Below are 9,331 nucleotides of genomic sequence, written 5' to 3'. Positions count from 1 at the left end.
AATTAAGAGCAAAGCCAGGGCTAGACAAGCAATCATCGTGCACTGAGAAACTGCATGCTGAAATCCAAAAATAGTATTGAAATGTCAAATTTAGATGCACTCACATACCCATGGCTAATCCATGATTCATAATCATTTTTACCTAAAGAAATTAACATCACCAATACTTCCTGAGTAATTTGTTGTTATATTTAATCTGTATATAGTTAGCACACGCTGTTATTTGTTTTACCTGATTTTCTAAAACTTCTTACAAATTCATGCAGTGTTAACAATATGCACCTACAGGGTGATATTCAAAATATTCAACAATTGATATGACAAGAAATCCATCCAATCCAAACAGACACTGATTGATTATACCCTTGGACAAGGTATTAGAGGTTCTCTTTTGCCAAAGCTTACCCACTCACTTGCTAAAATAGAAAGATGTCCTGGGTTCACATGGAAGTAGATGGGAGCCAGGGAGCTACACAGAGAGGAGGGTAGTTCAGTCTTTAAAGTCAGTTTGTCTGGGGCGCCAGGGTGGCTCAGTCCGTCAAGCGTCTGACTCTTGATTTTGGCTCAGGTCATGATCTCATGGTTCGTGAGCTCAGGCCCTGCATGGGGCTACAAGCTGAGGGTTCAGAGCCTGCTTGGGATTCTCTCTCTCTGCCCCTCCCCCTCCCCCACTCACACAGGAATGTGCTCGCTCGCTCTGTCTCTCCCTCTCAAAAATAAATAAACTAAAAAAATCAGTTCGTTTGCACCACTGCACGCTGGCTCACGGTCAGTTTTATGTTCCATAAAACATAGCACCTGATAATCTTGTGTTTTGGTTTTACTCTCTCTTCTATTTAGAATCTGAATTCTTTAGGAATAAGAATAATATGTAACATTTGTTAGATTTTGTGTGTGTGTGTTTCCAATAATACTTAGTCCCTGGAGGTCCAATAATTAATGAGTATTTTCCCCAAATGCTAAAATATGCCAGGAAAAAATTTTCTAGACTCATTCATTCACCCTACTAATTTTTATTAAGTGCTACAAAGCCACAGCTGCAGAACTCGGGGTGGAGACAGGGAGAAAAGCCAGCTACAGCCTCCTGAAAATCATAAGCTCTACTGAAAAAGGAGTCAGATCTTGGGGTGCCTGGTGGGCATCCAGCTTCGGCTCAGGTCACGATCTCATGGCTCATGAGTTCGAGCCCCACGTCAGGCTGTGTGCTGACCGCTCAGAGCCTGGAGCCTGCTCCGGATTCTGTGTCTCCCTCTCTCGGCCCCTCCGAGAGACACTCCGAGAGACACTCACTCTGTCTCTCTCTCTCTCTCTCTCTCTCTCTCTCCAAAAATAAATAATAACATGAAAAAAATTTTTAAAAAGTACTCATTTCTTGTCTACCTAAAATCCTGAAAACAGAACTGGGTGTGTAGGAGAGTGTAGGCCTAGGGATACATGGAAGGGCCTTTGGAAAGTATACATTTGGAAGAAACTGGAGTGTTCCTAAATAGTTGCATTTCCTCTCTTTTCAAGGTCACTGTGCATCTCAGCAGGAAACTCCCCATTTTCTTGCTTGCTCCTCACCCTTCTTGCTCTCTCGTATAGTACACGACACGGGGGACCACTACTGCGTATTATGTCTTCCTACTTTTCTAATTCCACTGATCCTTTTATTGGCTCCCTTCTCGTCCTGTAACCCAAAAGACATGTTTTCTGAAATTTAATATAAGCACCTTTCTTTGTGCCTTTTTTCTTTAGCTGACCCACCACCCACTCCGACATCAAATATCAGATTTTACACCCATGTTAAATCGATCTCCCATCCTGAACCTCAGCCTTTCCCTCAGTTCCAGCTCTTCACTACTATCTTCTTCTCTGACTAGTTTATGCATCCATCCACCGCCTCGGAGCTCACCTTCTGCTTGATTCAACTACCATGACGTTGCCACCCTCGGGTCATCCTGTCGTGTTCGTCTTGAATTGTTTTAGATCCCCCTTCACGCCTTCACCGGCACAGTAGAGTGTAACACAGCTGAGATCAGGAGTCAGGTACACCTGGCTTCAAACCTAGTCGTCCCCACTCGCTAGCCAGGTGAACTTGGGTATGTTAATTAACCTTGGAGTCTCAGTTCCACCAATTATAAAGTAGAGGCAGTATTTTCTAGCTGTGGGAACTCAATGAGCTCATGTATGTAAAATACTTGATGCACAGCAGGTGTTCTTTTCCTCTTAAAGCCGTTTATAAAATCAATTGCACTATCTAAATGATGCTGCCTCATCATTCAAATCTACACTAAACTGTTGGTTTAATTTTTTCTCAATTGAGGGGCTTCATTTCTCTGAGCCTTAAAGAATTTTGTTTGTACTCATCTAGTAACATGAACCCCACTTACAAATTTTCGGAATTTTTCTCACAAGCTAGATTTTTGGAGTTTCCAGGTTATCTCTGTCCAACATGGTAGTATTCAAATATTAATTGATGACCATTCACATTTAAAGGTAAATTAGGGGCACCTGGATGGTTCTGCCGGTTAAGGATCCGACTCCTGATTTTGGCTCAGGTCATGATCTCACGGTTCATGACTTCTGGCCCCACATCAGGCTCTGTGCTGGCAGCCCGGAGCTTGCTTGGGATTTTCTGTCTTTCTCTGTCCCTCCTTTCTCTCTCTCCCTCTCTCTCTCTCTCACTCTCTCATTCTCTCACTCTCTCTCTCTCAAAAATAAAACATTAAAAAATAAAGGTAAATTAAATATAATTAGATGCTATTCACTTACTCCAGCCACATTTCAGGTGCTTAATAACTACAGGTTGCTAGTAGCTACCATAACGCCATACAATATCATCTGTTCCAGAATATTTTTATCATCTAAATTTTAAACTCCTTCTTTGATGGCAAAAATGACGTCTCTGCATTTTTTTCAGTTTTGTGTTCTCTGGGGTCCCCTGTACTTGGTGGGCATTTAAAAATACATGTTGTAAACTATTTGTGAATTGATAACATTTGTAAAAAATCAGTACACGGATGATATCCAATGGGTGTTTTTTTTTTATCTCTATTATTATGTACTATTGGTTGTGAATCAGTAATTGTTGTTTGCTTTGTGTTTACCTTCTGCTGAAGAGGATCGTGGGATGGCCTTCTCAGTTTCTTGCCCACAGGGCACCATCTAAGGCGGATCCAGTCTAACCAGGCTGGTTCTGGGACTTTTGAAAGAGAATGGGTGGAAAGAAAGGATATACAACACAGGTATTCAAGAGTAAGTGGAGGATTTTTAGAGGGCAGCAGCTTAGAGGCTGCTGAAGTGTTTGAGGGTAATAAATTGAGAAAGAAAAATGGGAATTTAAAAAAGTATTGCAAGGACCTATGTGCCACCTTCCTTATGTGGAAAAATAGGAAGTAAAGACTTGAGATATTTGAATTACCCATTATTTCATGCACTTTGCTTTTTTAACTACAGTACAATCCTAGGTCTGAATGTATATGGATCACAGTTTTAAAAGCATTATAATGATATAACATCACATTACAACTTACTTCTTTGAATGCATGGGTTTTCTATTACATGACTTCTATTTCACATAATATCAAATATTTATGCTCATGCCGGCCATTTATATTAATAAAATAAGTCTAAAATTATATGGGAAAAAATGCATGACTTCTCCATTTTCACTGCATGACTGGCCATAGACAAATCTAAGAACCAACCTAAAGTTGTATAACCATCTATATATGATATCGGCTAACAGTGGCATTCAGAATTTCCAGAAAAGGAAAGGACTCCCCTCTTAGCAGGCCGACACAGGTGCATTCTCTAAGAGGGGCATGAGGAATAGAGCCCCTTGACTCCTTCTGACATTAATGGGCAATCCCACAGTCAGATCTCTGTGCCCTGCCTTGAGAATTTACCCAGCTGTAAAATTGCATTCTACATAGTTTCATGTGGGAAGATGACGCATGTCACTCCTGGAAACTATCACATGTTCCCTATAAATTATGTCGCTAAACAGCTTTTACCATGGGGTAGTCAGTGTTGGCTTACAGATTTTTTTATCTTCAACATTCTAAGAATGACAAGGAAAGGTATTTTCACTGCTGCAAAATCTATCATCTGAAGGTCAAACAAACACTAAATTACTGTTTCTTTAAGATATTTTTGGTAGTAAGGGTATTGGCATTTTATTTGACCTGATGCTAAATCAATCATTAGCAAGCACTTTGACAACTTCTAACTGAACTGATTACTAGGCTATATACGTTAAATGCCCTACATGGCAACACAAATGTTTCACGTGATCAATTTCTCTCTATCTGGCTTTTTCATTTGGGTTTAGGATGATGTTGATCAATGTTATGATTTTCATAGGATCAATTTTCAATTAATGAAATATGGATTCAATTAAAATACATGGTTAAAGCCAAACAATGTGTTCAGACAGTTCATGTTGCTGTGTGTGTCTTCTCTATTATCATGAACTCTATTGAAAGCGCAGGTTGATTTTCACCTTTTTAAAAATATTGTTCTACAGTCATTGTGACAGGACAGACAGCTGTGCTCTTTACACCAAACCAGCATCGTCATTAGCTAGTTGTCTGACTTGTTAATTTTTCTAATGTTCACTTTCACAAATACAAAATGAACATTGTGTTAATTATTCCACAGACTTCCTGTAAGGATGTAACAAAACAATATCTTTAAAAAAAGACTTAACACAGGATCTGCTATATGAGAAGTGTAGTAGGCACTTTTAAAAGTAGGCTTTTAAATCAGCACATATTTGGGGCGCCTGGGTGGCTCGGTCAGTTAAGCCTCCGACTTCGGCCCAGGTCATGATCTCACGGTTTGTGAGTTCAAGCCCCGCATCAGGCTCTGTGCTGATAGCTTGGAGCCTGGAGCCTGCTTCGGAGTCTGTGTCTCCCTCTCTCTCTCTGCCCCTCCCCAGCTCATGCTCACTCTCTGTCCCTGTTAAAAATAAAATAAACTTAAAAAAAATTTAAAAAAAAATCAGCACATATTTAATATATATGGAGCAAATCTGTCAGTCAAACTCATCTTATTCGTTTTCCAATTCCAACTACCTTTCTTCAACTTCACTTGAGTGCTCAATCAATGTTTATAAGCTTTCTATTGTTTTGTTGATCCTTTCCTTTGTTCCTTTAGTTGTATATTCATTATTACTTTGACACACATAAGATGACATTTCAGAGGAAAACATTAAATATAGAAGCAACTCAGATTTGACATCCCATCAGCTTTTGGAAGAACTGTGAAATTCACTTAACTGTTATGATATCACCAAGTCCACAACAAATGGACTTAAAGTGAGAGCTGGCAAGAGGCCAAAAAACTGTCCTCTCAGGAAATAGCAAAGACATCACTCTGCAGGGCAACACCTGCAAGACAATGAGTAGTTAGGATCTATCCTCCGTGGGCCAACTTTCTTTTGGCTTCATGGGAACAAGCACTTGTTTCCTAAGATCTCATGTATTCATTGCCATTTTCTTCAACTTAAATGCAAATGACAAAACTTGATTCCATCTCACACAGCATTTAATATTCTGAAATTGGGATGAGACGGGTCAGGGTATAGAGGTGGGTAATTATCTGCAAAGGATATTTATTAAAGAAGTATCCCAAGACACCCCCTAGCCCCAGTAGAGCGCTGGTAGTCTTTCCACACAGAAATTGCTCAGTAAGTGTACGTCGAACAATGAATGAGGCAGAACCAAGTGGTACTGACTCACCTTTCTTATCTCCCAGCACCCAGAAGAATATTAAGTACAAAAGAGGCTAATTTAATAAACACTTGCTGACTTGAATGTAGTGTTTGTGGGGCGGGCCATATTCTTTGGGTTATTCCTCTTGAGTTCTTAGGCTGGACCCTTAGGCCAATGCCACTGAATTAGGATTGAGATCTTTCGTTCAAGAATTGTTCTGAGGACCTGGGAAAGCCATATTAATTTATGTACGTCAGTTTGCTTTCTTAAAACCAAAGCAATTCCAAGACACTTTTTTCCCTTGGCAAACTTTCTATCCTTGACAAACCATCTACTAGAACTCATCAACTCACAAACTTCCCACTCAACACACACATACAATTAGAGGATACACAAGGATTTGGCCAAATTAATAGAGTCTCGGTAATATGCTGAGTCAAACTCTGAATCTTGATGTTCAATTTGAGTTAAAACTTTCAATGATTTCTCCTCTTCAATCAGATTTACACTCAATGATGCATCATAAATTATCCTCTGCTTACAGGAAGTCAGATTTTTCCTTTCTCCCCAGTGTTAAACAATCATTTATATCTTTGGTCATTCCTTTCCTGTGGCCTGATAAAATCTCTTTTCTCCAATCTTCCATTCTAGAGTTTCAAGACTCATCTTCAGTATAAAGTCCCATGGCACCTTCTTTAAGAAGGTAGGTTTTTTGTATTCCATCCTTGCCAATGTACACAACACTTCAGACTATTCTGACTGGGATAAATGCTATTTCTTGACAACCATGGATTAAAAGTTCTTTGAAGGCAGATAACATTTAGGTATTTCCTTTATTTTTACATAACTCCCATAACACCTATCAGAGAATCCAGCACTCTCAGAGCTCAATATGTGTTTGGGAGTTTGAACAGCATTTATAGAGTGGCAAGATTATGTAAGGACAGGCAAGAGCGAAAATGTTTGTACGTACAGATCTATACTGAAATTATGCATACTAACTAAAATGGCAAATATCAAGAGAAATTATGCCCAGCGGCTAAAATGATTGTATCTAAATACCATATGTTTGACTCTTTTTTTTTTTTGTCAGTTTTGTCCCACTAGAATGTAAGCTTCATGAGGGCAGAAATTGTAGTTTTTTGTTCATTGTCTTATCCCCAGTACAGAGAATAGTGCCTGATACATTGTAGGTGCTCAATACATATTTATTGCATGTATGAAAGCTGTCTTTTCTTGTTGTTTTTGTTTTATTTTTGCTTGTATTTCTTTTCTTTTCCTTTTCTCACTCAATGAATAAATGAATTTAAGACAGTAGTTTGAATTTAAAAGGTATTGCTTCCTTTTGGCTTACTTGATATACATATTCCCTTCGTCATCAGAATAAAGTTATTTGAAGCACATCTCACCCAAACGCCAAGCCTTTCTTCCTCACAAGAACTCTCTTGATACAAGAGACTGAAAGAAAAACCTATCAAACAGCAAAGCATATGGATTATCTGCAAACAATTTTGAAAGGGGAAAATGAAAAAAAAGTGATTAGTTTTTATTTGTGTGTGTGTGTGTGTGTGTGTGTGCATTTTTCAATGCTTTCAAATATCTTCTTTATTAATTCCATTTTTTTTTACACAGCTCAATTCACCCTCAAGAAGGTCGGGATAGGAGGAACATACCTTACCATCATAAAAGCCATATGTGAAAAGCCCACAGCTGATATCATCCTCAATGGGGAAACACTGAGAGCTTTCCCCTTGAGATCAAGAACACGACAGGGATGACCACCCTCACCACTGTTGTTTAACATAGTGTTGGAAGTCCTAGCCTCAGCAATCAGGTAACAAAATGAAATAAAGGGCATCCAAATTGACCAGGAAGAAGTCAAACTTTCACCTTTCACAGATTATATGATACTCTACATGGAAAACCCAAAAGACTCCACCGAAAAGCTGCTAGAACTGATACGTGAATTCAGCAAAGTCGCAGATATAAAATCAATGTACAGAAATTGGTTACACAGCTCAGTTCAAAGTAATTTAGTAATAAGACCAAGTTAAGAGTGCTGCACTCCCCCTCAGAAGGCCATTTTACTACCATTTCTGAGGACTAGTGCCATTCTAATGAGAAGTAGGTAGAGGAAATCGCAACTCTTAGCAGCAAGTAAAGCTACACACAAAGACTGAGGAGAAAATGCAGTGGTTCACATCTTTGGGTAGCAAAGCGGGTAATACTTAGTTTATTGCCCAGGAAATGTAAAGCGACGTTCAGATTCATAGGTTCTCACAGCTACCATTACATACTCTGTTTGGAAAGGATTGCAGATGATATCTAGATACCCAATCACCACCTCGGTTGCTTCACTTGAAGCTTCCAGCTCCTATTAGCAACATCAAAATTTTGTATTAAAAAAATGGAACATTAGGTCATTTGCCAAATTTTTACCGAAAGCAGTAAGCCACTGTAAGTTAGATTCCTTGCAGAAGGGGTGGGGCAGAAACATCAGATCAAATTGATATTCAGGTTGACCTTATGGTTTCCAGTCATCTCAAAACTTTAATTCACTATCAATTGTGTACTTATGTCTTTGTTCACATTTCTCTCATATTATTTTTAATGGAGTACTTTAAATCATAGGTACATACATATTATTTGCAAGCATTTGGAGAGTGTTCATTTTGGCAGCACGTATATTAAAAATTGGAATGATGCAGAGAAGATTAGCATTGCCTCTGTTCGAGGACAACACACATATCTGTGAAAGAATTTGGAGAAGAAAATATTTGTGACTATTTTAAAGAGAGGCAGCTAAAAATGAGAAAGCAAAAATGTCCATATACTTTATACATATCAAAATATTTCTGTTACGTGGAGTTTATTTTTATTTTAAAGGGCTTTCGTTTTCTTGCTTATAACCTAGCATGAATATTTGATGAGTCAAGATTCTTGCCCTAAAAATAGGTTATGGTTTTTGTAGGTATGCTTTAAGCTTACTTGCATTTATGATAATACATAGTTTTATTTTCTCAAAGAGACATTATTTAAAACTACAATAAAATTTTACCCAATATTTTGATCACGTGCCATGTAATAAGGCTTTTGCATTTCCTATAACATTGTGAATTTAAATTTTTCCCTTTTTTATTAGATACTTTGTAATCTCCTGGTCACCATGTCCTTCCATTTAACATCTGATAAGGTAAAGAGTAGGATTACCATTACCCTAGACTCTCACACAAGCCAGGAACCTTGACTCATCCAATCTCGCATCCAATGCTTAAAACACTTTTACAACATCGCTAAAAGGTAAATCAGTGGAAACATATCTTCTGATGATAACAGCATATCCAAGGCAGCCTCCTATATAATTGAATAACTCTTGCCACTACAAAGTTCTTTACTTTATGGCTAGAAAATAATTGGGGCACCCGCGTGGCTCAGTCGGTTAAGCATCAGACTTTGGCTCAGGTCATATCTCACAGTTCATGACTTTGAGCCCCCATTGGGCTCCCTGCTGTCAGCACAGAGCCTGCTCAGATCCTCTGTCTCCCCCTCTGTCTGCTTCTCCCCCCTTTCTCCCCCCCTCCCCGCTCAGGGGTGCGCTGGCACTCTCTCAAAAATAAACATAAATATATTTT

At 38.8% G+C, this 9,331-nt stretch overlaps 1 pseudogene; it reads left to right on the top strand.

The window, feature by feature from the left end:
- Window positions 1-8,362: 8,362 nt before the first annotated feature.
- Window positions 8,363-8,478, top strand: LOC112849079 (U6 spliceosomal RNA; annotated as a pseudogene).
- Window positions 8,479-9,331: the final 853 nt, after the last annotated feature.

Source organism: Puma concolor, chromosome C1 (genome assembly GCF_028749965.1).
Source record: "Puma concolor isolate L17-30 chromosome C1, mPumCon1.1.hap2, whole genome shotgun sequence".
NCBI classification, from domain to species: domain Eukaryota; kingdom Metazoa; phylum Chordata; class Mammalia; order Carnivora; family Felidae; genus Puma; species Puma concolor.
Note: the sequence above shows the minus strand (reverse complement) of the source record. Positions and strands in the feature narration are given on the sequence as shown.